Here is a 25391-nt window from a genome sequence, read left to right as displayed (position 1 = left end):
GTAAAAATCACAAGTTCAATTTCCTCCCATAAAAACAGAGATTTGAAACTCTACCTTATCTGCCGATTTTCAAAGCCTGGAACCACTTCAAAACTATGACTGGACAATTGCAGTTCTGTCACGTTAATGAACGATCAAACTCACTTTTAGGGCAGATTTTGGCATAATCTAGATCAAATCAACGCACGTACTCACGAATATACATAACACTTCGGAGATCACCTGACTGCCAATATTGCTGAGGTTCTCACGCAGATAGCTGAGGAATCAAACTATTTGCTGAATACAAAGATTTTACATCGAGTCTCTCGCCCTAGTTCCATCTCGCTCCAAAAATTCTTTCATCACATCTTAAAGCATTGAAGCTATGAAATGCATATATGTGTCCTTTAAGATTGTAGTAGCCATATTTTCTTAAATATATATATATATTATTATTATTATTATTATGATTAGCAAGAATTCGCTAGCAAGTTGCCCCCCCCCCCTCTTTGTTGTGCTTCATTTACTGCCAGCCGGCCGATCGATAGACCATCTGTCTATCGACTTAAATACAAGGGTTTAAAAGATTAAGGCCGCTCCCTTTTTTGATAAAGATCTTTCTTCGAGGCAAAAGTAATCTGTCTTGGGCGTTTTCTTACAGGCAAAACCTCCCCTACGGGCAGCAGGTGCATGAGTCAAAACCCCTGTGTTGGACGCACCCCCTGCCCCATAGGAGGGGATAAAAGCAAAAGCCCACGAGGTCTCAACACACACGCGGGCTGGAAGATATGGAGTGAAGACGTCCCCAACACCTGGTCCCATCAATGCCCTTGCACCCTACCCACGTGGCCCTTTCCAAAGTATACTTTTCCTTGTGCCCTTTGACCGCATTCCAAGTGTTCGCTCCACTGTTGGCCTGCCTCGAGCCCACACGCCATTGCTTGGAGTTTCGAGGAGTCCCCATCGCCTTGCCCCTTTACGGAAGCCCTTGCATCTCACCACGTGGAAGAAACTCGCCCTCGGAAATCGCAAGTCATCCACGGACTGCCTTCTACGCGCCCTGGGAAAATCTGCTAAGGTAAAGTGCCCTGGAAGAGCCCCATTTCAGTCACGCTTTTGTCTCGTAATATTTGCTTAAAGAGAAAGCCAGAAATCACCCTTGTCTAATGTCCGTGCGCCTCTTGCATCGGCAGTATTAAGTCTTTATTACTCCTTTGGCAACCTCAGTGCAGCCTCGAATTCATTATTCCTTTGTCTATTTCATTACTGGCGTATAATGTGCATATCTCTCATTTCAGAGGGACCCTATTTCGTGGAAGCTTCTCAGACTGTGTCTGGAATTCCCCAGTTTCATTCAATCTACTTGAGTTCCTCTTTCCCGTACTGATGTCATTTATGTAAATACACTCCTTTAAATGTGCCCACGTGTTTTACGTAATATTTCCCTCAGTAACAAGAGCCCTATGCTCGTATGAAATTCTCCTTTGTTTTCCTCTTTTTTACGTTTTCCTGTACCCACGAAGTCAGAATCACAAGGCTAAATTACCTTAAATCGTTGCTGCCTGTCTCACAGAGCATATTTCAAACTAAAACCACGGAAAAACGTAAAAATGGCGACCTGGCCATAGATCTCGTTTTGCAGTTGCAGTTCCCCTAGTGTTGCTTTATTGCATTTGCAACGTGCCAGATCAGCTATTAGCAAAGCTAAGCTGGGTACGAGACAATTACAAACCTTTTGTGTAAAACCAGCACACAGATCCAGAAAATTCCACGTAAGTAATGTGTTTATCTTAGCAAAACCTTTTTATAATCGTGACTGTTCCTTGGAATTAGAAATAGGGACGCATGTATTCACTGAGAGAAAAGAACCGCCGTTTTAGATTCGTTAATGCATGCCTTTCAGGATAGGTAGTTAGGAAATAACCAGTGCTAACCATCCTTTGCTTCGAGGAATAGTGCGAAATTCCTCTGTGTTAAAATCCTTTGCCATATTCTTGCTTCGAGGAATAGTGCGAAAGAAATTCTTCTGTGATAAATTTTATGACAGAGGTCACACTTTCTTCGCATTTCGAATTAGCGAACTGTTATTTAGGCGCAAACAAAATTCCCACGTGGGACACGACGAAGCCAGCTTGCATTGCTGAAAATTCTCTCAGTGTAGTTAGATCGACTTAGGTGTTAGGAAAGCGAAATTTAAACTCCGCTTATAGGGAAAATTACCAGGTCGTTTTACTGTTATCCTCCCAGACGACTGGGAAATTACCCGGAATCCCAGACGGTGTATAAATATACGGGTTCATTCACACAGAATCTAAAAATACCCCTGGTGTTGGCCAGACGACCTGCAACCCCCCGCCCATGCCCGCGTGTGTAGCATTTTTTTTTTCTCCCCCATTCATTTCCCAGCAAACATTTTTCTTTGGGTTTCCCGTTAGTAATTTCTAAGTCCTAAGGGACGAATCGTATTTCCAAGTCCTAAGTGACTCCTAAAATTCTACGTCGCACGTGGTGAGAATTTCTCCAAATTCCAGTCCTCAGAGACTCCTAAAATTCTACGTCGCACGTGGCGAGAATTTCTCTACATTCCAGTCCTCAGAGACTCCTAAAATCCTACGTCGCACGTGGCGAGAATTTCTCCAAACTCCAGTCCTCAGAGACTCATACAAAAATTCTACGTCGCACGTGGCGAGAATTTCTCACTCCTGCGGGAACCCAAAATTTAGTCCTTTTGAGACATTATACAGTGTAGTTCACACACATCTAAGCCCTTACGGGACTGATCAGTCTAGTTCATTAGAACAACTCCTTAACTTCACGCTACAGCCGGCCAAGTCCGAGCGTGACAAAATCCAACTACGTCTTCCGAGACACATATTAAAATTCGTTCGCCAAGAACAACCACGTCTTTCCCAGACATATCAAATTTTAACAAAAAGTCTCCTCAGACTTACTAATCACCAGTCTTATTCAGACAGATCCATTCTCCTGCAGTCTGAACCATTGAGTGTTTCAGATTCCTGCAATTGAGTCTTTTCAGACAACCTGAGTCTTTTCAGACATATCATATACCCATTATTTCAAGATGGCTAATACCAGAGCCCAACAAAACGAGGATTTCAAATTCTACATGTCCGCTGGGAAGGACATGGGACTATCGGGGCAAGATCTGAGAGCATGGGTTCAAGAACGAGTGGATGATACCAAGGCGGAGAGAGCAAGAGAACGTGAAGAGAGAGAGAGGGCAAGAATTGCCCAAGAGCAGGAGAAGGAAAAAGAACGTGAAGAGAGGGAGAGCGAACGAATTGCCCAAGAACAACGGGAGGAAAAAGAACGTGCAGAGAGAGAGAGGGAACGAATTGCCCAAGAACAACGGGAGGAAAAAGAATGTGCAGAGAGAGAGAGGGACAGAATTGCCCAAGAACAACGAGAGGAGAGAGAATGTGAAGAGAGAGAGAGGGAACGAATTGCCCAAGAACAACGAGAGGAGAGAGAAAGAATTGCCCAAGAGAAAAGGGAGGAACGAGAATGGGAAGATCGAGAGCGACAGCGCCCACGAGCTCCAGATGCTTGAACGACAGCCCGCCACCCCCGCCCCCCTGCGGCGGGAGTGAGTGCCCTCAGCCAAGCTCACTTGTTCATGCCAAAATGGACAGAGTCCGAACCTGAAGTATGGCTTGAAAGGGCGAACGAGTCCTGGAGTACTGAGATCTCTCCCCGCGGAACTCTCCCTTGTTCTCACTAAATTCCTGGGTGGAAAGGCCCTCGTTGCCTACCACGCCCTTCCAGCAGACGATCGGGGAAACTGGGAAGCCGTGACGCCAAGCAGTTACGAAGGCGTGCGAGATTACCCTGAGCGGTGGAGGAGACGTTGGAGAGAGCAGCCCAGAGAAGCAGGCCAGACTTGGTCCGATTGGGCGTACCATTCGAGCGGGCATTAACAAAGTGGCTCGATTCCGAAGGAGCCACTAACACCGCCTAAGTACTCGAGCGGTTTAAATTCGAGCATTTCCTGCGCCACGCCCCTCCTGCCCTCGCCACCCATATAGTGGAAAAAGCCCCAGCAACACTCACCGAGTGTTGCGAATACCAGATATGGGAAACTCACCACCCTCAAGAAGGATCCATGGGGTGGAAAATAAATCCCCCTTCCCTCCTCGGAGGTTCAAATTCCCACAAAAATGGGAACTTGGGCAAGCCTCTAACTTGCCATTATTGCAAGAAAACGGGGCACTCCTCCGAACAGTGCCGGAACAAGAAACCGACTCCTCTCTCTCCCGGAAAACCGACAAATAACTTGCCTGCGCCCTCCACAGGGGCAGCGCGGAAAGATTTCAGCCAGACATTTTGCACGGCGTGCAAGGTTTATGGCCATTCTCCCGCATGGGCAAAATGCCCACGCAATAATAAAGTAAATACTCCAACCATCGCCTTGGCCGTCACAGATCCCCAGTCATTAGTCCCTCCCGCCGAAGGGCCCGTATACGTGACTCCTCCACGAGGTAGCCACGCGCGCCGAGTCACTGCATTCGAGGACTCGGGCGCACAAATCTCCCTCATCCAAAGGGACAGAGTTCCCTACGGAGTTATCGTCAATAGACGAAAACTCGTCACGATCGAGGGAATAAATCAATTTAAAATGATACTCCCTGCGGTCCAATTGAGAGTCACAAGACCTCACCAATCCAAAATTTGCAATCTTGCAGTATCAAGCCATCTCCCTGGAGGCTATGACGTCATCCTGGGACAGGACTTTCAGTCCCCGCCGAAATCACGACAATCCAGGGGTCCACATTCCCCGAATCATTCCGCGTGCGCGAGTAATTCTCCCCCGCTTCTCCCTCAGCCAAGACTGGCGCCCCCTGGGTACCAGGATGACGTGCGGTCCCCACCAGTGCCACCTGAGTACGATGTACAGTGGCCCCCTCGATCGGTTCCCGATCCAATTCCAGTGCCCGGCCCTGCCTCAGTGCCAGTGCCAGGGCCCCAATCAGATCTCCCTTCAGGAGATGCCAAATTCCTGCCGGTGCCACTTGCATGCCCCGAGCAGGGCCAAGATTCGTCCGTCCTGACCGACGATCCCAAGAAACCTCTGATAGCACCTGCCTCTGCCCTAGTGCCAGCGCCAGAGCGCTACGCCGATCTCCATTCACGGGATCCAACTCAGGACCCCCTCTCTTCCCCCGGCCTGGCACCGCTACCAGCGTCGGTCAGAGAGATGGTTCCTCCCGACCACCGCGGAAGCTCACCTGCAGGTGCGGCCTCGCAACCCGTGCCTGAGCTGGTCAACGTTACCTGCGAGCCGCTCACGCCACCCCCGACTGCCTCCTCTCTGCCTCAGCCGTCGCCCGCAATTGCAAGTCAGGATTCTGCCATATCTCACTTGGCGATGAACTACAAGAGCTGCGACGGATTATGGTAGAACCAGCACGGAACGCTCCTGCGTCAGCTGTCGCAGCAGCAGGCCCATGTGGTACTCCGTGCCGCCCTCCGGTCGCGGGCTCTCCGCTTCCCCGGCCGAGGACGACTGTCCCGTTAAGAAAGGCTCGAGGCGAAATTACTACGGGCGTGGGAATTTCCAGGTAGTTTACAAAGAGCTCCAGAGCTCCCCATGGCACCTGTGCCACCATTCATCTTTCGAAGGTCTTGGCACCCCTAATCCAGAAGGGGATGTCAGGCCCTCCTCTATCTTCCTCCGTTCCTCAGGAACTTCTATCTCTTATCACCTTCTATTAATCTTCCCTTAAATTATCCCCACAAGAGGCAATTAAATACGGGATACCATTCCCCACCCAATGTATAAATCATTAAGAATAACAGAGTGAGAAGCGGCACTCCCTTGCGCCCATACCTTGGCACTGGCGTGCGTGTCAGCCCCTCCTGAAGGAGTCGCCCTTCGGGTGCACTTTCCTCGCCCTGGGACTGAAGTGATAGTCCGGGCCATAATTTATAGGCAAAGGACAATAAATTCCCGCCTAACACAATAAAACCCTCACTCTTTTTTACCTTAGCTCTTCTGCCAATATCATTTACTTTCTTTTAGTCATTTAGTTATCTTTATTTTAATGAATCGCGAGTCATAAACTCTTGCCCTTGTGATTTAAATGCCCCTTTCGTAAGCTCTGAGGGACGTGTCCCGCCTTTCATATGCGGTCAAGTTTTCATTCGTAACATCTTGGTAATTTTGCTTTTGTTATTATTATCCCTTTTCCCCCTTCCATTCCTTCCAAGATCTCTGTTTGTCCTACCCCACATCTTTTGTCTGCTCGCCCCGTCATAACATTGAGTAGGCAGTGGACGCATAAAATTAGCGTAGTTTAAGGTTAGCGAATTAAAACCTCTCGAATACTCTCGCCCGCATACGGCTGTCAAAATCCATGCGGGGCCGGCTAAGCAAAGTACGTTAAAACGAAGATAAATTATCAATGTGAATATGTATAGTCATTACAATATCGCGTAAAGGGGATGTCATTTACAAAAATAAATGCTGTTTTTCATTTACACAGCCTCTTCAAGGCAGATTGTACTAACCGCATGCATTTTATCTAAAATTAAGTAACCGTGTATTCTAATTCTTGAACAATAACCTTTCTTTTCATTCGTTGGCCAAAGCCTCATATACGTGGTCCTATAATCTTAATTAATTCACAATTGTTCGAGTCACTTTATAAAGTTACCAGTGGGTAACCAAATCTAAAGTAACTATTCTTTTGCAAGTGTTTAAATCACTTTGCGTTCTGTTAACGAAAATTGTCCCAATGCGTTATTAAAAGTAATGTCACAGCTTCATAAAACCCTTAGTAGTAAAGTTCATTGCAAGGCAGAATGTAGAGTAACGTAAAGCATTTGCCGCTCATTCTTGAATATCGATGTACACACCCGAAGGAGGTATGTATATCATCTTGTATGGGTAGGTATTATGATTAGCAAGAATTCGCTAGCAAGTTGGCCCCCCCCTCTTTATTGTGTTTCATTTACTGCCAGCCGGCCGATCGATAGACCATCTGTCTATCGACTTAAATACAAGGGTTTAAAAGATTAATGCCGCTCCCTTTATTGATAAAGATCTTTCTTCCAGGCAAAAGTAATCTGTCTTGGGCGTTTTCTTACAGGCAAAACCTCCCCTACGGGCAGCAGGTGCATGAGTCAAAACCACTGTGTTGGACGCACCCCCTGCCCCATAGGAGGTCTCGACACACACGCGGGATGGAAGATATGGAGTGAAGACGTCCCCAACATCTGGTCCCATCAATGCCCTTGCACCCTACCCACGTGGCCCTTTCCAAAGTATACTTTTCCTCGTGCCCTTCGACCGCATTCTAAGTGTTCGCTCCACTGTTGGCCTGCCTCGAGCCCACACGCCATTGCTTGGAGTTTCGAGGAGTCCCCATCGCCTTGCCCCTTTACGGAAGCCCTTGCATCTCACCACGTGGAAGAAACTCGCCCTCGGAAATCGCAAGTCATCCACGGACTGCCTTCTACGTGCCCTGGGAAAATCTGCTAAGGTAAAGTGCCCTGGAAGAGCCCCATTTCAGTCACGCTTTTGTCTCGTAATATTTGCTTAAAGAGAAAGCCAGAAATCATCCTTGTCTAATGTCCGTGCGCCTCTTGCATCGGCAGTATTAAGTCTTTATTACTCCTTTGGCAACCTCAGTGCAGCCTCGAATTCATTATTCCTTTGTCTATTTCATTACTGGCGTATAATGTGCATATCTCTCATTTCAGAGGGACCCTATTTCGTGGAAGCTTCTCGGACTGTGTCTGGAATTCCACAGTTTCATTCAATGTACTTGAGTTCCTCTTTCCTGTACTGATGTCATTTATGTAAATACACTCCTTTAAATGTGCCACGTGTTTTACGTAATATTTCCCTCAGTAACAAGAGCCCTATGCTCGTATGAAATTCTCCTTTGTTTTCCTCTCTTTTTACGTTTTTTCCTGTACCCACGAAGTCAGAATCACAAGGCTAAATTACCTTAAATCGTTACTGCCTGTCTCACAGAGCATATTTCAAACTAAAAATATGAAAAAAAAAAATAAAATATATATATATATATATATATATATATATATATATATATATATATATATATATATATATATATATATATATATATATATATATATATATATATATATATATATATATATATATATATATATATATATATATATATATATAATACATAAATATATGTAAGTGTGTATGTTCCAGCATAACTCTGAAATGCATTGAGCAATTTCAATCAAACTGGGTATGCGTATGACTTACTATCTGGAAAAGAATACTGTGTGGGTAAGACATCACTTGCACCAATGGGGGTGGAAGTGGCAAGGGCTTCCCTGAAACGGGGCTGGTTCTGCCCATAGACTTAGAAACTAAGTAAACTTTATTCTTTTATTATACCTCATATCGGTATACAGATGACTTACTATCTGGAAAAGAATACTGTGGGGCTACGACATTGTTGGCACCAAAGGGGGTGGGGGTGGAAAGGGGTGACATGTAACCAAAAACGACAGTTATTAGTGTCTAATCTATAGTTTTCGAGGTAGCTGAGTTGAATAGTGACACTCCCGATCCCTTTAAGTCTAAGTTCAGTCCCGATAGGAAAGGAGTGAAATATAAAATGTCAAAAATGTTAGGCATGTATTTGAAGCAACTATCTTAACGGGAAAGGGAGAGAGTGAAACAGTTTTTATCTCACGGATACCAATCATTCCTACGGATCTCCCTTTAACTTTAAGGTATTGCAATTTTCAGTGAGACTTGCATTCTCGATCACGATCAACAAGGCACGGGGGCAGTCTATTAAGTACTGTGGAGTGGGTTCGAGATCGTTATGTTTTTTCCAAGGACAACTTTGTGTTGCTTGCTCAAGGGTGGGTTCACCCAAGAATTTATTTATTCTTGCTCCTGATAGTGGAAATAAAAATGTTGTTAACAATCAAGTTTTATGTTAAAGTAGTATTATAGTGAATTTCTGAAAGGTTTTACGTTATTTGTATACTGTATTTATATTTTTAAAACCCTATAAAAGAAATTTTCCTGTCTAATAAAAGATTGGAATAAATAAATATCCGGGTATGTTCTACGTTATTGGCGTGTTTTATGCTTTGAGTGTATCATAACGTCTCGGTGTGTTCTAAGTATTAATTTTTACCGTGCAACGCTGGGTACATCAGCTAATACCTGGATAAAAAAACGACAGACAGCACAGTAATGTCTGGCAAAAGGTGACAGACAGCAAAGCAATACCATGATAAAAGGGACAGTCACAACAGTAATACCTGGATAAAGGGGACAGACAGCACAATAATACCTAGACAAAAGGGACAGTCATAACAGTAATACCTGGATAAAAGGGACAGTCACCACAGTAATACCTGGATAAAATGGACAGAGAGCGCAGAAATACCAGTTTAAAGGGGATCAATAGCACAGTAATACCTGGTTAAAGGGGACAGACAGAATATTAATACCTGGGTAAAAGGGACAATCACTACAGTAATACCTGGATAAAAGGGACAGACCGTACAGTAATACCTGGTTAAAGGTGTCAGACAGCGCAACAATGCCTGGATAAAAGGGGCACTCAACACAGTAATACCTGGATAAAAGGGGACAGAGAGAGCACAGCAATATCCGGTTAAAGAGGACAGACAGCACAGTAATGACTGGTTAAAGGGGGCAGACAGCATATTAATACCTGGATAAAAGGGACAGTCAAACAGTAATACCTGGATAAAAGGGACAGACAGAACAGTAATACTTGGTTAAAGATTGTTTATCATTCCACATTTCATGTACTTGATATCATAGAAATATATTATTGAAAATGCTGTTTAGTCACCACAGTAGTACCTGAATAAATGGGACAGACAGTACAGTAATATCTGGATAAAAATGGACAGTCACCACAGTACTATCTGCATAAAAGGGACAGACATCACAGTAATACCAGGGTAAAAGAGACAGACAGCACAGAAATACCTGGTTAAAGGTGACAAACAGCACAGTAATACCTGGATAAAAGAGAGAGTCACCACAGTAATACCTGGATAAAAGAGAGAGTCACCACAGTAATACCTGGATAAAAGAGAGAGTCACCACAGTAATACCTGGATAAAAGGGACAGGGAAAATAGTAATACCTGGTTAAAAGTGACAGACAGTACAGTAATACTTGGATAAAGGTGTCAGGCAGCGCTAATACCTAAATGAAAGGGACGGTCACCACAGCAATACCTCAATAAAAGGGACAGACAGAACAGTAATACCTGGATAAACGGGACTGTCACTACAATAATACCTGTCAGTTCACCCAAGATTCACCAAGACTGTTCGAATGAAAAAAAAAAAGTAGGACTCTTAGTCAGACCATCAACAGAAACCCCTTCCCTCTCCCTTCTACCCCCTCCTCTTCCCCCTTTCCCCTCCCCTACACGTACTGTCATTCAGTTTTCCTACGCATATATACATACAAACACACACACACACACACACACACACACACACACATACATATATATATATATATATATATATATATATATATATATATATATATATATATATATATATATATATATATATATATATATATATATATATATAAATAATTCTCTCAATTCTCTCTCTGTCTCTCTCCTGAAAATTACATGAAAATAAAACCTATTTAAAAGATCGTTTCGTAGATATAAGACTGCTGTATGATGGAAAAACTCGTCATCTTCTTTGCTGCAATATCTATATTGTCTAAACTCTTTTTAATGGAACTTGGAGATGAATGGTTCGCAATGACTCATATCGCGGACTGTAGGGGAAAAGTCCAAGGTAAAGAGTGATCGTCAAAGCCTCTATGAAAGAATTCTGCTTTCTTATCATAAGGTTGTAGGGGAAATATAGATTTCTTTTTATTTTATTCACACCTATATTATGAATAGTTATATCCTACCTCCCAAAAATTCTTATTTTGGTTTATAAAATTAGTAATAGAAATAATAATATAATTCTCCCAATGCACAATATGCCCATGCAAGCCATTAATTCGCTTTTATATGACAGCGATATCATATTACCATTTGCTTCAGTGCATAGTGTTGTCTCCTTGCCCACAACAGATGTTGTCCTCAGACCTGTGCAATGTATAATCTCGAATTGCTCTTGTCTCACAATATTTGACTTTTTGTAAATAGTAACCTATCTTCATTGTCATTTATTTTTGAGTTATCAGTTTCCCCTCTCACTAAGCATAAGGTAATTTTCCAAGAAAAATGTGTAAAATAAACATGTTTCCATTATTTTCATATCATTTTCCTTAATTTCAGTATTAAAAGGTAGGGCTTACCTATGCCGGTTACTCTAATTTTCCCTGCACTATTTTTGCCTCTACCTTAGAAACAAAGTATGACAAATTTTCACCTACTTGCACTGTTATCCTGTGAATATCTTATACATTATATTTATGATGGTCTATTAAATTTTTCATTATTTTTCCAGATTGGCCACTCTAAAGTATTTCACATGATATACATGTATTAAGTCTTGTGACGAACTATGTGCTGGCCTGTGAAAGGCATATCCGGTGCAGGTGCATTTATGTTGACATTGGAGGTTTCCACAGTTAGATACAGCTGGTATCTGACGCGTTCATTTGTGCCCTCTGATCATGTGACACATTGATGGAAGCGTTGTGATCTTTCGAACATTGAACCAGTGTCGTCACGCTTCCGGGGAAGGGTTATTAAGTGAGTGCGTATATGTGTGCACTCTCTGATGGTATATTATGGGAGGAACATACAATGGCTATGGACTCCGATTTGCAGCTGGGTGTGAGTAGCTCTTTGTGCAGTGTTAATGGATAAGAATAGCCACTGTGCGATCGTTTATTTGGGGCCATTGGAAATGAGTAAGATAACTCATTATGCATTTTCCCATTCTGTTCTCCATTGTGCATTTTCCCGTTTTGAATGTTGATTTCTTTAAATACCATTTCAGGTTTTAATATATGATGATATGTTTCTTTTAACAGGAACTCTGGGTTCGTCCTGTGAGGACGAATATTTTGGAAGTGGTGTTCTCTTAACATACTCTGTGACATTTATTTTGGTCTAGAATAATTATGACCTGTTTATTTTGTTTGATGACCAGGGCGTTAGTCACTAGTATTGGTAGGTCTAAAATCATTAATTCGGTTGATTGTGAATCTGAATTTTCTCTAGTTATGACTTCCATTTTTAGGGGTTGTGAGTCACTTCGTATCATGACCGTAGCTTTTACTGAAATACTTTCGTTAGATTTGAAAATAAAGTCTAGTTTTGTGTATCGGCGTTTCGTACCAGTAGGCCTTTGTCTGAGGTTAGATACAGGGAGAGGAGTCGACGAGAGAGGGAGAGAGAATGAGCTGACCCAGGTGCCGGCCATTGCTACCGGAGAATCTTAGGGTTGTAAGATGATACAACGCTGTTCTTAAAACAGATGCAGTAAGAGATTATGACTCAATCTGACCTGGGTATTGGGTCATAACACATGAAATGTGGTATTGTCGGCAGGGTACTTTACAAGTGCAGTTTCTCTCTACAGTTGCCACTGAACACTGTATGAGCTCGAAAGTTTTTAGGCAAATAGAGAGAATCTTTAAAGTTATTTCTCCTCGGCTGTATAATTACTTTTTTGTGTTACATGCTTCTCTGTTGGTAATATCATAACGATTATATTTTCTTGTGGAATAAAATGGCACCTGCTAGGGATGAACTCAACAGTACTATAAAAGATGACAACTTTTGTTTGTAAAATGCAGTATCTTTAGAGCTCTTGGCTATAATTCACACCAAACTCAATACTCGACACAAAAAACTGCAGCCTGCAATGTGGATTTGTCACTCGTGGCCATCGGGGTTAATGTAGGATGTTTACAGTTAACAACGTTCATCGTATTTTGTATGAAATTTGGTATGAATATGTATCTGAAAACGAAATGAAAATAATCGCCGTAGCTTTCAGCATACGCTATGGTCCTAGTCAATTGTCAATTAGCCCTGTTGTTTTCCCATTTAATACAATTTACATGTAATTTTTTGTGTTATCAAAAATAATATTATAAAGAGAGGTGTTGCTTAATGACGCAATAGCCATATGCAAGAAATTCAATTACTGATACCAACTGTGGGAAGAACATCTGCTAGGGATAGATTCAGTACATAACGTATCAGACGAAACCATTACCAAATAAACAATTTGTCATATAAACAATTTGTCTAAGAAATGATCGCTCCTCTCAATAAAACGATCAGGAACTGAAAGAAAAGTGAAATAGTAATAAAATAAAAACGTCATATACGTCAAAATGGTTTTGTTGTTCAAAAACGACAATTCCTAAAAAAAAAAAAAATAGTCTAAAAGGCAATAATGTTTCACAATATCTGCCTCTTTAGCTTTAGTTATGATAACAGTGGTGTATAAAAAAAAACACGTTTTCGTTCTCTCTCTCTCTCTCTCTCTCTCTCTCTCTCTCTCTCTCTCTCTCTCTCTCTCTCTCTCTCTCCTTTTTGCATATATTGGGCCAAAATTTAAAAGTTAGTTTCGGAAAAAAAGATTTTGTAAACAAAAAAATTCAAATTTTTATCTCTCTCTCTCTCTCTCTCTCTCTCTCTCTCTCTCTCTCTCTCTCTCTCTCTCTCTCTCTTTCTTATTACAAGCTTACGTAAGAGATGCAAAATCTGAGTTGATTTTAAAAGAGATATTGTAGAGAAGAAAGGCTCTCTCTCTCTCTCTCTCTCTCTCTCTCTCTCTCTCTCTCTCTCTCTCTCTCTCTCTTTACAGAAATTAAGCAAAAATCTAAACCTTACATTCGGAAAGGGATATTGTAAAAAAATAAAAACATTTGCCTGTTTTTCTCTCTCTCACACACCTCATCTCTCTCTCTCTCTCTCTCTCTTACCTACAAGCTTACATAACAGATGTAAAATCTATGAGTTGACTTTAAAAGAGATATTGCAGTGTAGAAAGACTTTCTCTCTCTCTCTCTCTCTCTCTCTCTCTCTCTCTCTCTCTCTCTCTCTAAATAGCTTTCCATTTTAATGGAACTCTCCCGTGCGTTGTGCTTGATTAAATCGGAAGAAAATACGAATAAGGAAAATCTCCACTTTTTCTTAAGCACTATAGTAAAAAGAGGCCAGATTCCCCTTAACATTAGGAAATATTTCTTAAGACTTTCCATAAAGCCGGCAATTGAGAATTTTTAAAAAATGGCTAGAAAAATAGAATGGGTAAATGTGGATTGTTTAGCTTAAATTACACCCATTCAAACACAACACAAGCGGGAAAGAGCTTTTCCAGCGGTAATATACAAAATATATAGTTTGTCGTAGTAATAATATTATAATAAGAATTATGTGGTATACTGTTAATGGTAAACAAGTTTAAAAATTCCAGCTTTCGTAAATAAGAACAATAACAAGAGGCAACTACGAATTTGTCATTCAGTGTCTTTTTTTTTCCCCCCTATGATAAGTGACTCACTTTCATAGGGAACCGTTCCCCTTCCCCGTAGGACGATAGTGCCGTTAGTGCAACTTGAGTGGTGCACTGTAGGCATTACTAAAGGTTTTTTTGCAGCGCCCCTTCGTTCATTCTCTGCACTCAATTTTTAGCCTTTCACTATACCTCCATTCCACTTCCTTTCTTCAAACTTGCTGTTCAACTACTCAAACTCCCTGTTTTCAGTACCTACAGCACTAAATGGTTGATAGCGCCCTAATGCTTGACTTTGTCCAAATTTCCATAAATCAAATCAATAGTTCCCCTTCTAACTGCCCATCAGATTTCTCTATAAGTGAATCAGGTAAATTGCATTCATCTAACTCTAATCTCTCTCTTTTCCTCTTTGAACTTTTCCTGTGAAATATTTGAAAGAATACAAATAAATCATTCATTTAATTTGCCACAAGTAATTGTATTAATGTCTACCGCTGACTTCAGTTTTCTTTATCTTAACCTTTGTGTAAAACTTTTTATGCACTTGTGCTAGTGCCAGCCTTTCCTAACAGAAAAATTACAAAGAAATTCTCATAGTTTTTTTTTATTAAGCCAAATCATTAGCGAAGAGATGATACTTGTTCAAAACAGGGAGGACTCTACAAAAGCTTATGCATGCATAAGAATTGATGGATGCACGTTAACGTATCAGGTGTGGATGGAATAAAATTTACTATTCCTTCTATAAGCAACTCCTTCCTTCATTTGAATGCTGCTTAATAACTTATAATGTCCATGACTACATAATTGAGATACCGTCTTTTCAAATCTGTGAAATAGATGCATCATTACACTAACATAGATAGTAGGAATAGTAGTAGTAGCTTAACGTACAACATGTATGCACTCGCTTGCATCTTTCTCTCTATATTTCCAATCACATCAGTTTCTTCCTAATAAATATGATAAATACGTAGCAATCCCATAGAGACCTTTATTCCACAGCAACTAGTACTGGGAATAAAGAACATCACAAACAAACATTATTAAACGATTAATCTGGTTTTATCTACCTTAAAAAAGATAATTGTCTTTAGCCTATACAGTTCTTATGACAGGTAAACAGCTGATCGTTAACATCGGCCGTCTACCCCTACCACTTATACTACTGGGTATGGGAATATGGGTGTACATACTAGAGGCCCCCACATATCCTCCTCTCTCGTTTGTTATGAAGAAGCGTTTCGCTCAAATGGACATTACTTTGTTTTAACGAGGAAATTAGTAATGGCTGAACATTCAAATTAGACTTTCAGGATGAACTAACCTCTTCTCAAAGGTCACACTGAAATGTATTTTCGAAGTGTGTGATTCTTCTTTTACTCGTGTCAACACTTCCTCCCGACTTTCCATAAAAAAATGTATTGCTGGTGACCCTGGGTCAAACACATAATGGCACTTAACCTCTTTTCTTCAAGGACATTCTTTTTATTTATAAAGTTACTTTAGCATAGGACTTATTTTCAAAGATGGTGGAATACTATGTGATAGAACACTTATATCTTGTCTCTTAATTTTTATGTCATTACAATTATATGTTATTTGGCATCTTTAAAGTGCATCTTAAGACTTTCCTACCAACAGTGTTCTGCACCTATTCTCCTCTGTTTGAGCTATAGCTCTTCTACTCTCCCCTAATCTAGGTACCTATTCTACTGGATGTCTATTTTCCCAACGAAAGATTTATTCAATTTTCTCAAGGCATTATGTATTGCCCAGAAAAAGCTTTTTTTCTTTTTTTATGACGTGAAGTTCTCTTTTATCTACGCGAAGCTTCTTTCTGAAAGGCAATACTATGGCCGAGAACAAACTTGTAGCCTACATCGTTTAAAGTCTGGAAAACCTTTTTCTATTCAATAAAAGGAAATAGTTTAAAAATCAGATGTTCTTCTTTGTTCGCATTCTCTTTTCTCTTCATTATGGAATATACATTTTTATTTGGACAGTTTTGCTTGTGAAGAATTCTGGAATACCACAATTCTCTTCAAATTTCAGAAATCAAATTGGTTTCATTACCGAGGAGGTCTGGTTCACTGTACCCCACAGCCCTTAAAAAAGGACTTAGTAGTGTCATTGGATTTATACTGTAATGAGAAAAATACTCAAAATGATTCTTTAAATAAATGCTTTCTCCAGAGATACTTGTCTTCTCGTACAGTTTCAAATATTACATTATATTTAAAAGAAGGACTTTCTAAATTCTTGCTATTTTCTAAAGCGAACTTGGCTTCACAAACAAACACACGAACAGACACAAGATTATAATCTTTTTCCTCCTAAGAATCAGACGGGAAGGGAGCTGTCTTCTTCCAACCTCCTCCCATATCCATCTTGAAGAAGAGTACCTTGACCTTTTCTTCACTTCTGAGAGCAGACCGACAACAAAAAATGATGGTGAATCACTGAAAAGAAAGATGAAAATAAAAAAAAAAAAAAAAAAATTGTAGAGTTTCATTTTGATAGAAGACTGAAGAGTTTCGTTTTAAAGAAAATCTTTAATTCTAAGTTCATCACATGAAACTCTAGAGAACTGTATCGCTTGATCAAAAAGAATTTAAGCTTTTTCATTTGATGAGCTAAAATATCAATTTGACGAATACTCTCGAAACATTTTAAAATAAAAAATCCTAACAGTGTTCTCGATATTTTTGTAATTGAATTTCCTTTTTTAGCTTCCTCACTTTTCATTCTATCTTAGTATATGACCGCGCATTATTACTCTGGCCATTCTTCAATCTAAAAATAATATTTTACAAAAAAAAAAAAAACATAAAAAGAATAGTAGTTTTTAGAAAACACGTTGTATTGCTTGAATCTTTTATATTGAATCCTTTGCAAAAATTATAAGAAAATAATATTGCTAAGAACACTTAAGAATAAAATACATGATATTTGGAACAATGACTGAATGTCGTCTTTAAGTTTTCACTAACTTCACCATCACCACCTTTTCTGTCACCAACATCCAACCTTGGTTCCCAATGTTTGGAGATAATATAGTGGTTTTCGCTCTTCCACTATAATAATAAATATTTACGAAAATATTTTGATATTTTCACAAAGTATTCAGTAATTTTCTACAAGTATATATTTTCTACAAATATGTATGAGAAGAATGAACAACAGAGCAGCTTAAAAACGAGTGCCTTTCAATATAATGTAGGTAATATAAATTTTCTAATGATACTATCAATATTTTCATTAATAACTTCGTACAGTAATGATACATAATATCATAAAAAAACATTATAATAATAATAATTTATAACGAGAATATCGTGGTGCTACTATTATTCCAATCTAACCATTACCTTTAAATCTCATCCTTATTTTACTGAGCTCTATAGGGGTGAGGGTCATATCGCTTAATACACTCCCCTGATTATTTGGTCCTATTGACTCTTAGATTTTCTCTTTTTTATGCAGATTCTGACCAAGACCAATAAAATGTGCAACTTCAGAGGACTTCCTGATAGTTCGCACAAAAGTATTGGTCTTTGGTGGAATTTTCCACTTACCTACAACGCAAAAATCGGCAATATCCACATACCAATTGAAGGTTTATGATATATCTATCTGTCGACGTAAGTGCTGTGGAAGAAATATAACCCTTCTCCTTGCTTGTTGCCACTCAAACAGAGGGAGAGCTATATCAGTCACCATCTTGACTTCCAGTTATTTTATATTCCTGTTTAACCTTTCAATTTTTGAATAGTTTGGAAAGTCATTAAAAGGAAACCCCACTGAAGGAATAAAAATAAAACACAGGGAATTCCACGGGAAGCTAAAACAGGTCATCTTTATGAGTTCCGTTTTACAAGGTGTTTAGTCTTTCAAGAAAAGCTATTAAAAAAACAGTAATAGAAGAAATTTGCATAAACGCGATCTTGGGACCTGCATTGATCATTCAGGAGCTCGGGGAAGATAGGATTCTTATTTTCCTTCCCTTTTCCAGGCCTTCCCATAAAAATGTAAAAGTTGTAGCTGGCATGATTCCAAATATTAAATATTCCAAGTACCAGAGATAAAATCTCAGTACGTAATGGAATTACTAAATTATACCCAATACCAACAGACAGATACTTCTAGCAACCCTAAATAATTCAAGAAAAAGAATTGAGTTTTGGCCGGACATAAAAAGTTAACCGCTGCTCTAAAATAGAGATAATTATCAGGCTTATGTAAAGATCATGATCGCGTAGAGCCAAGGTCTGAAAACTAACGAAATTTTTTTTTCCTCCAGGCTGTTTATTGGATACACCACGAGAGAACATAATTAGGTTATATGCTGATAACATCAATAGAAAAGGGGAGCTGGGTTTTAAAAATAACAGAGTCTATACAATTTCCTTGTTGCCAGATCTGTCAACAGTTGGCTTGTATTTACTGGATTCTGTCAGAAAGAATCTAATTAGAATGTATTAAATACTACTGGGTAATGAATAAAGACAAGGAAGGATGCTTTGCAGATCAAATACTGCAGAAGACATATGTGTACTTGTGTACGCGAATTGGTGTATGGGCTTTTGACATACGAACACTTACCGTATGCAGCAATACTGCAGGTGGCAGGTGGGCATCTGTTAATTCAGCAATTCGAGTAAGGTCACCTTTGGTTTCAATACATGGTAGAGTCACATGGATGGGTGGAGAGTTCCATTCATCAGTGCTCTATTTCGAAAGCTTCTAGAAGTTTGGTGGGTTTGAGCCGGATTTCTAGGCGTTCCCAATGAAGTGTAAGTTTGCGTGTACATTGTGAAAAGTGCTTGGTGCAATGCGGTCTTGTGAAAGGCAATTCATTGGGTGGTTGTTTGAAGCTGTCGGACGTGTTGAGGACACTGGGAATTGAAATTCCCATTTGCTGAAAGGGCGAGTGCTAAAATACTTTACGTAACATTATAGTCGCCATTTTTTCTATGTATCGGTTTTGGTGAACTTAGAAAATGACTTCTTATTCAAAGTGTTTATCTCCCAATAATAATTATTACTATGATTTCTTTTCAATATGTATTTATGTGTGATAAGAACTGAGTGTGTTCTGGTTTTTCTAATGGAGTTGGTCTTGCTCATTTTCAGATGTTTCGAGAATGATGATGAAATGGTTGGCATATAAGAGGAACTGACGACAATGACTTTTTAAAGTTGCTTAGAAAGAGACTTGGTATAATTATGGAATTATTAGATGTTGATGAGGGAATGGGAATTAGTTTCCACTTACATTCTTTTGTTGACTGGGTGAGTTTTGCATTTTGGGTGTTATGTTTTGATGGGGTTTCCATAACTAACATGCTTACTTTCATTTTACATTGATGAATTGTTGGGCTTACCTAATAAATGTCTATTTTTATAAATGGAGTTTGATTACCATGCATTTTAGAATTAGGAACTGAGTCCGTAAGAGAGAGAGAAAGAGACAGAGAGAGATAGGGAGAGAGAGATAGGGAGAGAGAGAGAGAGAGAGAGCTCCTCGGCAGAAGCTACGATATACTAACCGTTTCTGAGGTAAGTTCTCCTGCCACTGTAGGGGTGGGGGTGTGTGGATAATAGTTATCAGATAACCTGATAATACATACAAAAGGATAGTCAGAGTCACACCACTTTTTGATAACGTCGCCAATGTCAATTGTTTTTTTGTCATTTAGTCATATTAAAAAGTGCATATTTATCAAATCACTGTCTAAAACTAATATTGATAAGGATAAGCAAAATATTAACGATTGCATTAGTTTGCACGATGTCTCTAGAGATTATGCAAGGAATGCACTGCATTTCGTCTACTGTAATATGTGTAATATTCTTTTAATTGTCAACTGGAATACTGCTCATTTCCTGAACAAGAAATGCTAATATATGCTTAGATAACAATACGAAAACTTCTGAGAGTTTTGGGCGGTGAGGATTATTTCCTTTTAATTTTGGCAGTGAGACCAATAAAGAGGCTTTACTGCGGATATGCCCGGTAGTTAAGCAAATCCTTTTCAGGAATTACCTAAGTATTACGACACCGCACTTAGTTGTTATTGTAGGGTGCTATTCGAGAATTTCATCGATTAATACCGCAAAATGGTATGAAAAACATCACTTTCTTTCTGTCCATCAAAGGCTAGTGACTAGTATAAAGCAAACATATACGAAATGAAAATGACGATTAAGAGTCAAAACAAATTGAACGAGGAAGGATGTGTATAATAAATCCTATGTAAGTCCTCCGATAACTTTTGTCTGTCGGACTGGAAAATCATTGCAAAAGAGAACAGATCATGACAATTGTATAGGATATGGACAGAGGAGCAATGGAATTTTCGTTTATGTTCGTGAAAACAATCGTGCAATCAGCTGAGCAAGACAATAAAGTAAGTTTATTCCAAAAATATATCCAGGAAAGAAACAATGCCGAGTCCATTCTTATAAAAAAGCTCTTGTAAGAATATGAATATGAGCTAAGGCGTGTATAAACTCGAACCAGTAATTTCAAAAGTTTTACAGTACATAAAATATAGAGATTTTAAGAAAAGCAGCTGATATGGGACTAGAGAAAAGAAATGAGCCCACCAGCACAGATAAACAGATTTATAAATAGAGCACTGATCTCTGATGCCATTGAGTTTACAGCTCCTCCATTTCTTTTCCCACCTGACAAGTGTAATTGTTTGGTTTCAAGCCTTGTATAAGATTACTTTTACTGTCACTCCTGCATACATATCGTCAACTTTAACCAATGCGTACTAATAATCTGAAAGATATTTTAGATATAAAGATGAAACCGGTCAGGATCTACATCCATTGTTTCATCGTGCCAGTGGTACATCTGTACTATGTATGTATGTATGTATGTATATATATATATATATATATATATATATATATATATATATATATATATATATATATATATATATATATATATATATATATATATATATATATATATATGTGTGTGTGTGTGTGTGTGTGTGTGTGTGTGTGTGTGTGTGTGTGTGTGTGTGTGTGTGTGTGCTAGTGCTTGTGTATTTATTCACTTTTTCAGCATGTTATTAACGGCGTCGTAGAGAGCTTTAGCGGTACAGTTACTAATACCAAATCAATAGCTGACAAAATCAGAATTTTTAACTGGAGAGAAAATGGCAGGAAATGTTTATTCAACAACAGTTATTAGTTGAGAGCACACAACTGACTGCGTCCATGCACATGAAAAAATACACAAGAACATTGTTTTGAAAACAGAGCTTCGATTTAATCATTGGTGTTGATTAAACGATTCACCTGGCCTTCCATTTACTGTTACACAATCAACGGTACTAACAGTTGTTGTATGCAATTACGTTCTATCGAGGGATATTGGCTTTTGGACTCCTTTCAACAAGATCAATCCCCAATTAACTCCCGAAAACCTTAATTCTCCACAGGAACAAAGAGTTCAATCACACTTAATGTATCATTAGTTTTGCTGGCCATTTAATGATAAATATTTTAAACAATGACGTTCATATTTAAATGCCTGCAATTATATAATAGATGAAATAAAATAAAATTAACTAGAATATTTATTGATTTGAATATTCATGTCAATAAGGCAATGTAGGCTCTTTATAACCGCACCGTTTTCATTTTACTGGTAGAATCAGTGATAATCGTCTTGAGACTCATAACCGTTATTCTCTACTAATGGGTGGAATGAAAAGATGTGTGGGTGAAAGTCTGTAAGGTACCAAAAAAGGGCTGAGTAAAGTAGAGAGTTGCTGATATTTACATGTTGATAAAATAAGTTTTTTCGGTAGCAATGAAGGAAAGCTGCAACTGGCTGATGAAGGAGCTTAAATTATTAGTTTGGCAGAATAAGGTTATGAGGGTAAATAGAAGCCTTTACTGTGAAAACGTGCGAATGGATGGAACAGATAAAAATGAAGAGAAAACCTAATATCTGTTATAAACGTCATCATAGGAGAAAAGTGAAATAAAATGTTCATGGGAAGAGAGGCTGATCTATTGCAATAATAAGTTGGAGACATGAAGAAATGTTGCAAAAGGGAACTATTAACATCTTGAATGAATGAACAAGCGTGCCGTGTAAACATGAGTTGTGCAGTATATGCAGTGATTACACGCACAAACACCCACACATACATACATACATACATACATAACAAAAGTGCTTGACGCACATTCACGTATTGAAAAGATATAAATTTAAGACTCGGCTCGGGATCAAACCCAGGTCTTTCAATTGTGTGGCTTAGCAGCGACCTCGTCTTTCAAGTAGAAGACCTAGGTTTGATCCCGAGTTGAGTCACAAAATTAAACACACACACAAACACACACACACACACACACACACACACACATATATATATATATATATATATATATATATATATATATATATATATATATATATATATATATATATATATATATATATATATATATATATATATATATATATATACTCATCAGTAGCTATGGCTATTTCTTGAAGGGAATCCAATTCAAGTTCATCTAAAGGAATTTATCAGTTCTCTAACAACCATTCTTTTGAACTCTTCAACTAAAATTAATTCTTTTAATTTGTCAAAAGAGTCACCTTTGACTTAAGCCAATCGCCAAGGAACTGTTCCTTCCTCCTTGAAAACTCAACAAAAGCCATCCGGGTTCTTTCTTAAGTTTACGGAACTTCTGCCGATAAGCCTCCGGAACCAAATCATATAATCATATTCCTTAAGAATAATGGCCTTAACAGAATCATAATCAGCCTACAGATCCTCGCTTAAAGTATTATAAACCATCTGAGCTTTCCCTTTTAGCTGGCACTGAACCATATTGGTCCACATATCCTTGGTCCAAGACAATTTCTTCGCTGTTCGCTCAAATGAAATGAAAAAATCGGGAACATCTTCCTCACTGAATACTGGCATTAACTTCAAAGCATACATTAAGTCAAAACGATTATTATTATGGTTATTATTATTACTGTTACTATTATCATTATTATTATTAGCATTAAGCGTACTCATTTGCAACTAAAATTTTCGCTCCATTTCGAGCTCTTCTGCCCTCAGTTGCAAAGTCTTATATTCCAGCTCTTTAAGCTTAAATTCCTGGGAAGGGATTTTCAACCTTAATTTGCTCACCTCCTGGGTACCTGACTTCCCTATCTCCTCGTCACTACTATTGTTGCCAAAATCTGGATCTCCAGGCGTTACTGTTTCCTCTACATTACCAACTAAAGGCATCTTCCAAAACTAAGGCGAAAATAATAGACTAAATAGGTTAGTTTTCCCCCTACCATACGATAGTAGGAGATCCAGCGGGGGAAAAAATTTAATATATATATATATATATATATATATATATATATATATATATATATATATATATATATATATATATATATATATATATATATATATATATAGTAATACATACATATATATACATATATATAATATTCAATGAATACCTTAAACGGAATACATATTTTAACAGCTTTATTAACAAAGACCCAAAATATTGATTTCACAATTCTTAACCAACACTAAGGATAAAAAGGGTAGTCATTGTAGATGAATGCCGACGCTGGCACACTATGGGCATACAACAGACGCCCTTACGTAAAATAAAGGGATGCTGCTCCGACGCACGGAGAAACTAATGACGATAGTATTAATAATAATAATAAAGTGGGCTTACTCTTCTTCGCCACTGGAGGGCCTCCTCACGACCCCAAGGGCGCAGTGTAAGGGTGGAGGCAGGAGAATGCAGAGCGTATCTTACGCTCGCACACTGGGCCGTTCACGAGAGCAAATGCTGAGCTCTCCTCCAAATAATGAAAAACGGGTAGATATGCATGGTGAGGCACTAAGTCCAAACTTTCAGCAACAGGTCCCAAGCACTCAAGCTTTGGACTAAAGGCACGAGCACACAAGGTCACTCTCAAGTGACGCAAAACGACGCAGGTGTACAGCAGGAAGTATCCCCTACCCAACAGGTAAACTGCCGTAGACTGCCACAAAAAGTTATAGCACACTGGTCCTATGACAGAGCCGAGTACAGAATTTTTGAGTGAATGGTACAAGGCGCCATCGACAGTCCGGGAGACGGACAAATGTGACGTGGCATAGACGACAAATGGCCGAATCACCATCACAAACATGAAAAACAAGACGCAAACTTCATGGGTAGAGTACCAATATAAAACAATAACAACGCTTGAGGGGAGGCAAAAGATCCATATCCAGCTTTCAGAGAGAAAGGCAAAAGAAACTGGATTAAACAAGCAAAGCATAAGTTAAAGAAGGGGCCTGAATAAATTACGTTAATTTATTATATATATATATATATATATATATATATATATATATATATATATATATATATATATATATATATATATATATATATATATATATATATATATATATATATATATATATATATATATATATATCTTTCTCGTCAGTGATTGGCCATTTCCGTTACCAGTGGAAAGCTTCTGAGAAGAGGCAGGTGAGTCGTGGATAAAGACTGGTGAATAAAATTCGACCGTATCTGCTGCTCAGTATTACTACAAGGAAAACTAACCATCAACACGTCAAGTAACCCTACACACAATACCCTGCTTACCTCAAACTTGCACTCGCTATTCTAAGATGTTAGGGCCCTTTTTCTTATAACCTACTTACTTTTGGGCAATTTTACACATGACCAAACCTTCTCAAAACAAACTGATCGATCCTTAAATCAATGTTATTATTTTATGTCTTTTTCCATATATGTCCTTATTTCACACCCTTTCAATTCTTCTGACGACATAGTTCGTAAAGAATTCATAACAGTAGCGTGAATCTGCCTCGTTGCTTAATTTGAAAAGCTCCAAA

The sequence above is a fragment of the Macrobrachium rosenbergii genome, chromosome 26 (assembly GCF_040412425.1).
Source record: "Macrobrachium rosenbergii isolate ZJJX-2024 chromosome 26, ASM4041242v1, whole genome shotgun sequence".
NCBI lineage: Eukaryota > Metazoa > Arthropoda > Malacostraca > Decapoda > Palaemonidae > Macrobrachium > Macrobrachium rosenbergii.
Note: the sequence above shows the minus strand (reverse complement) of the source record.